This window comes from Mandrillus leucophaeus, unplaced genomic scaffold (assembly GCF_000951045.1).
Source record: "Mandrillus leucophaeus isolate KB7577 unplaced genomic scaffold, Mleu.le_1.0 Scaffold47, whole genome shotgun sequence".
NCBI lineage: Eukaryota > Metazoa > Chordata > Mammalia > Primates > Cercopithecidae > Mandrillus > Mandrillus leucophaeus.
Window position 1 is genome coordinate 865,496 of NW_012105031.1, and position 6,799 is coordinate 872,294.

Genomic DNA, 6,799 nt, shown 5'->3' on the forward strand with positions numbered 1-6,799 from the left:
GTGATGGTTAAATTTTAGACTCATCTATTCTTTTATTCTGAGAGAATGATAATAGTGAAAAATGCGAAATAGCTATAAATCCAGTATTAGTATTATTTCTATAAAAATAATCTTATTTCCAGTTTAATCAATTAGAAAAATGTGTCTACTCCCAACATATGACAGTTTTTATCAAATAAATTCTATTGCAGAGGAAAAAAAAAGTCAAGATGAAATGCAAACAATTGATGTTTAAAGACATTGGAAAGAACCAAAGCAGCAGAGATTTAAGGGCTCAAGTTAATGGACACAGGGGCACTGAATGTAGGCAAATTTTCCTTTTTCCATGAACTTTTTCATGACAAATTTCCACATTCTTAAACAGATTGGAGTCATGAGTTCCAGAGTAAAGTGGTGCCTCAGAACATTCTGCTGTGTGATGGAGCTGGTGACATATTTTAGGAGTTTTAGAAATTCCAATGGTATCAGAGCTTGAAATGCCAATCAGTATCTTGAAGAAAATGTAACTAAAGAAAAGTCAGTCCAATTTTTCCCTGAACATATATATCCTTTTCCTAACTTGTAAAGCGCCAGAATGTTAAAAGTAGAGAAGAAAGTATGTGGAAGGAAGATAAAATAAATGAGATGATTATTCACTATTGTTTATCTATAGTGAATAATGTGGGGTTTAGAAAAAAATAATTGTAGTATATGTTTGGCAAAGAGAAAAGACGAAATAAATGCTGTGGCCTTTCAGCATAAATTTCTGGTGAGCTAGACTCTAAGGTGTAATTCTCACTTAAGAGTGACGAAAACATAAACCCCTTACAAAAGTTGAAACTGAGCTGTTTCTTTACATCTTTCTGTATCCTTACTTTCAAGGCGTGTTTCATGTAGGCAGTTTATACATTAATTGTGTGTAATATTCCAGTCTGACTCTCTTAGTTTTTTTTTTCAGTGTAACTACTTAGACATTTTGGAATCATCTAAATGTCAGATTGGATCAAGATAACCTGCCCCTATTCTAACTGCTTGCCAAAAAAATATAGCAAATGGCCTCTGGAATGAATCAACCAATTAACCAATTAATTAATCAATACAACATAGAAACAAAACAATAAAGGCAAAAGTTTCCTCCTTAAAAAAAAGCCAAAATTTTTCATAATCCCATAGCAAATTGAATCAGCAAAAACGATAGAGGGTAAACAGGCTAGTATCAGACATGATAAAAGGAGATCAAAAAGACATTATAAAGATAATATGAGAATACTGAGAAGTAAGTTGGATAATTTAGATAAAATGTGTATTTTCTTTATAAAACACAAATTGCAAATTATTATACAGAAGACATAGAAAATTAGAATTGTCTTGTGCATATTAACAATACAAGAAATTAAATACATCAGGGAAAGATGGTTCTTTGAAATTTGTTTCACACATTTCTAGTATAAATAATAGTCATTTAAACAAATTTCTTCAGAAAGAGACATAAACTTTTCAAATTATCTCCAGTTTACTCTTGATAATAAAAACCTAATAGCAACATTATATTTAGGGGAAATTACAGACAAATCTATCTCATAAATGCTGGTGTAACGATTATAACCAAAATGTTGGCAAATTAAATCCAGCAGTAGTTTAAAATAATAAAGTCATAAACAAAAGTATTTATTCTATTAAAAATTGTTGAATTTGAAAACCAGAAAATGTAATCTATTGTGTTAATAATATAATGAAGAAAAATAGTACAATAATTTCAATAAATGCTTAACAAATTGATAAAATCAAGAATTCATATATAATGAAAATGTCAACAATTTATAGATCAATTGGATCTATATCATCAGTAGTTATAGTATTAGAAATAATATCAGTAGTAGTGACAATAATATGAGCAGAAACAGTTCTAATTAAAGCTTCGTAGTAGTCTCAGCAGCACTAATATTTTAAACTATTATTTACATACATATATATACACATTGCTTCATTTATTTTTTCAAAAATGTTATAGGAAGTGTACAAATATATTCATATGTGTTTAAAATAAACATTTTAATCCTTAAATAGCCCAGAAAATAAAAAGTAGATGTACATTCAATATATTGACAATAATATGAGAAGCTCCTACCTAGTTTTTAAAGTTGACTTGTCATTGAATTTTGATCCAAGGAGAAATTACATTAAATTTTATAACTGAACAATTACAAAAAAATTATTACATGTCATTCTCTCTGTTGTTTCAAAGACACAAGTGCTTGTTGGAAGTATATATGAGAGAAATATTCTGTAATAGTCTTCTTTCAGCAAAGATTTGGTAACCAAGAAGACAATGAAGAACAGCATCTGTAGAATAAATTGAGTGTTTTCACAGAGTTCTTCTTATGGTTTGCTTAACATAACTAGAAGTCAATGCTCATTCGTTAATTCTGAGATATTGATGAAATAGAAAAATCATTAATATCTTATTTTCTCCCTTGCAGAAGTTAAAGAAGGCTCTGTTTCTAAATCTGACCTGGCTGAAATACCGAGGGGGGGGGAAATCAATGAATTCAAAGCTACTTCTCAGTTGTTGTAGTTTTTATGATTGACAGTGTGTTAATTCATGAGACAATTTTGTTACAAAGCAAATTTCATTTCTATTTCTAACATCCTGATATGTAGTAGTTCCTTGAGATTGTCAGTCTTCCTCATATACTCAGCTGAAATAAATTTACTAAATATTTTCTGTACAATTCTTACTGAATTTCATGTATTTGCTTTGTGTTGTGTGGTGTCTTGTTTTATTTTGCTAGCTTTGTTAATCTCTTTATTGTATAATATTTTGTGTAGATAAGGGTTGATATCATTTGGCTATGTCCCTACCCAAATCTTAACTTGAATTGTAGTTCCCACAATTCCCATGTGTTGTGGGAGGGACCTGGTGGGGCTAATTGGATCAAGGAGGTGGGTCTTTTCTGTGCTATTCTCATGATAGTGAATAAGTCTCAAAAGATCTGATGGTTTTCTAGAGCTCCCTTGCACAAATCCTCTCTCGCCCACCACCATGTAAGAAGTCTCTTTGCTCTTCCTTCATGTTCTGCCATGATTGTGAGACTCTCCCAGCCACGTGGAACTGTGAGTCTATTTAACCTCTTTTTCTTTATAAATTACCCAGTTTCAGGTATGTCTTTATTAGCAGCATGAAAATGGGCTAACACAAGGGCGTACTATGGACCAGGAGAGAAAAAATTAATGACACCAGGAAATTCATTGCGAGCCTTTTTCTGCCAACACTTATATTGAGAAGAAATGTGAAAATGCATAGATATATTCAAATGAAAGAATATGCATCAAAGCTGTCAAAATAATAGGAAAAAACTTGAAAAAGTAAAAATATTCAAGAAGATGAATTATTTTTAAAATAATAGTAAAATAATTTTGGTAATGAAAAATGTTAAATGGCATTGGCATATTCAAATAATAAGAAATTTCTCCATAATAATTCAGTTTAAAATATCATATTGCATAAATATTCAGTAAATTTGTTAAAATATGCTTTAGTTAATATCTATCAACATATATTGGGGGAGAAAGTATTTGTTTATTGATTCACTTGTTTGCAACTGTTCATCCTTCTTGAACTATTTGGCTTAGATAAGAGTAAGTTTTTATAAAAATTTGAAAATAAAAAAACAAAAAATATTACAAAATTAATGTGCTCCTTTTTTTCTCCAACATACACCACATATCAATTTTATTTTTACTCTGTCTTTGGTTACTAAGGTGATAAAAACCAATTAAATGTTTAAAAAATAGATTTTATGTGGTTTAGATTAGGGGAATGAATTCCTAAACCTGAATGGATTATATCAAACTTTAATAAAGAACTTACTGTCACCTAGACTCATGGAAATTGAATAAAATTCTAGAATTTAAATGAGACATAGTCAATTCATAAAGCAGTGAGATACATGAGAAATAAGTAGGTAAAACCAAGAGTTGAAAGGGCAATATTTGCTTCAAAGTAGTTAGTAAGTTGCCAGCTTTAGTGTATATATTGTAGTAAAAAGAAATAAGGATAAAGAAAGTTTGATAAAACAACCAGTTTAATCTGTAATAAACTAAAAAGGTCATTTTATCTTCCAGTGGTAAAAGTGTAGTGAATATTCATTGCTTTTGCCTACCTAATATCCATTTTCACTTTTTCTGGTAACAGTGAGCTAATTTTCCTTACAAAAATATTTTCTAGACCTCAGTTTCAAAGGACATAGTCCACCTTGATCACAGTGATTGACTGAAGTGTAAACCTGAACAAGTTGCTCATTTGGAGATAGGAATTTTTCTCAAGCTAAAGGCCATTATACAATAAATACACACTTCAAAACACCATGCTATACATGACAAATATAGACAACGTTTTAAAAAATAAAACTAAGAACCTAAAAGAAATATGTCTCCCTTATAGTTACCAGAGATCAATATCAAGGAAGTACCTCTCTGATAATATGGTAAGAAATAGAAATATGGGGGTTGAGTCACGTAGAAGCATAAGAGACTGAGAGAGAGAGACAGAGACAGAAAGAGAGAGAGAGAAAGAAAAACTGAGCTTAAGTAAATCACCTGTATCTAAAATAAAAGTTAAAAAAATTCCTTGGGTCAGTATAAGTCTTTATATAAGAGATGCTGATTATATATATATATATATATATAAAATATTATCACAATCTGAATTGATTTCATCTAACTAGAAACTCAGAGAGTTCTGACTAAAAAAAAAAGAAGGGAATAAATTCATTTAAATTCCAAAAGGATTTAGAAAGAAAGCAGCACATTTGAGTTACAGGCAGTGGAACATAAAAATATGAGTAGTGCAGATGAAGAGACAAAGAAGGTCATAAAGATATATAATCTTCCATCGGATTTTAACTGACTTCATCATGGTTTCAGTCTCCAGTGTATACTCAGTTGACAGACATGGATGACAGAAATAATGAAGTTTTTGACTCCAGAGAATTTAGCTATGTTTCATATTACTTACTCATTTTTCATGCCATGATTGCACTACTAGTATTTTGCTATAATGTTAAATAAAATGCTGACGTTCTGAACAAGAAAACTATTTTTATTTGTACATATTTTTTCACTTTTATTTTAGGTTCAGGGATACATGTGCTGGTTTGTTACACAGGTAAATTGCCTGTAGTAGAGGTTTGGTGTACAGATTATTGCATTGCCCATGTAATAAGCACAGTAAACAATAGGTAGCTTTTTGACCCTCACCCTCCTTCTACCCTGCACCCTCAAGTGGGCCCCAGTACCTGTTGCTCCCTTTTTCGTGTCCATGTGTAATGAGTTTAGCTACCACTTATAAGTAAAAACATGCAGTAATTGATTTTCTGTTCCTGTGTTAGTTCCCTTGGTGTATATATATATATATATAATACTATATATATATACTATTACATATAAATGATATATATAAATGTATTATATATAAATGATATATATAAATGATATATATTATATATATATCATTTTTATGGCTGAGTAGTATTCCAATATATATATATACACACACAAACACACACACACACAAACGGTCAGGTTAACACTTCAGTCAATCACTGTGATCAAGGTGGATTACGTCCTTTGACACTGAGGTCTAGAAAATATTTTTGTAAGGAAAATCAGGTCACTGCTACCAGAAAAAGTGAAAATGGATATTAGGTAGGCAAAAGCAGTGAACAGTCACTACAATTTTACCACTGGAAGATAAAATGACCTGTTTAGTTTATTACAGATTTATTACATATATATATTGAATTATATTATATATATTATATATTGTATATACCTTTATTATATGATTATGTATTATATATATATTTTATATGTATAAGATAGAGCTGCATTTTACATGCTTATTGCAAGGATTAAATTAGTTAGTCTATGTAATGGTGTTTAGATTAGTACTCGTGCAGTGGTTAGTCACTGTTGTTACTAATATTATTATTTTTAGAGACAAAGTCTCATTCTGTTGCTTGCCCAGGCTGGAGTGCAGAGGCATTATCTTGGCTCACTGCAGCCCTGACCTCCTGGGCTCAAGCGATCCTCCTGCCTCAGCCTCCTGGGTAGCTGGGACTACAGATGTGTGCCACCATGCCCAGCTAATTAAAAACAATTTTTTAAATTACTTTTCAGTTGAGACTGGGTTTTGCTATGTTGCCCAGCCTGGCCTCAAACTCCTGGCCTTATGTAATTCTCCCACCTGGGACTCCCAAAGCCCTGGGATTAGGACCGTGAGCCACTGCACCCAGCTGACTAAGGTTCTTTTTTCAAAGCATTATCATAAATTCATCGGCCCCAGAGAACAGAGCAGCAGCTGCTCACTAAGGAGGAAGCTGGAACACTCCGAGGCCCTTGCTGCAGGGAGCCGGCCAGTGATCAGAGGTCAGCAAACGTCTGACGTGAGCTTGCTAAAGGGCAGCCAGTGAACCTCCAGTGAGCTTCAGACAGGCTTTCCTTAGTCACCAACATCTTCAGATGGGGATGTTTTACATAAAAATATTGATTTGGTTTCACTTCAAAAATAATGGTGGCCCCAATAATGGTGGCCCGTGTTCCTCATGGGCCACACCTAGCTGGAGCTGAGCGATGGACCCTTTCCTAGACAGGTAGACACCCTCCTCTTTGTGCCAGTCCTAACCGCTATGGATGATCTTCAGCCAGGCTGCTTTGCTTAGACGTAACTCCTAGAGGCGTCTGGGTTTAGACTCTCATGGAAGGGACACCGGCCAGAATCTCTGAAATCACCACCATTTGGTTTTTCGAAGACAGAATC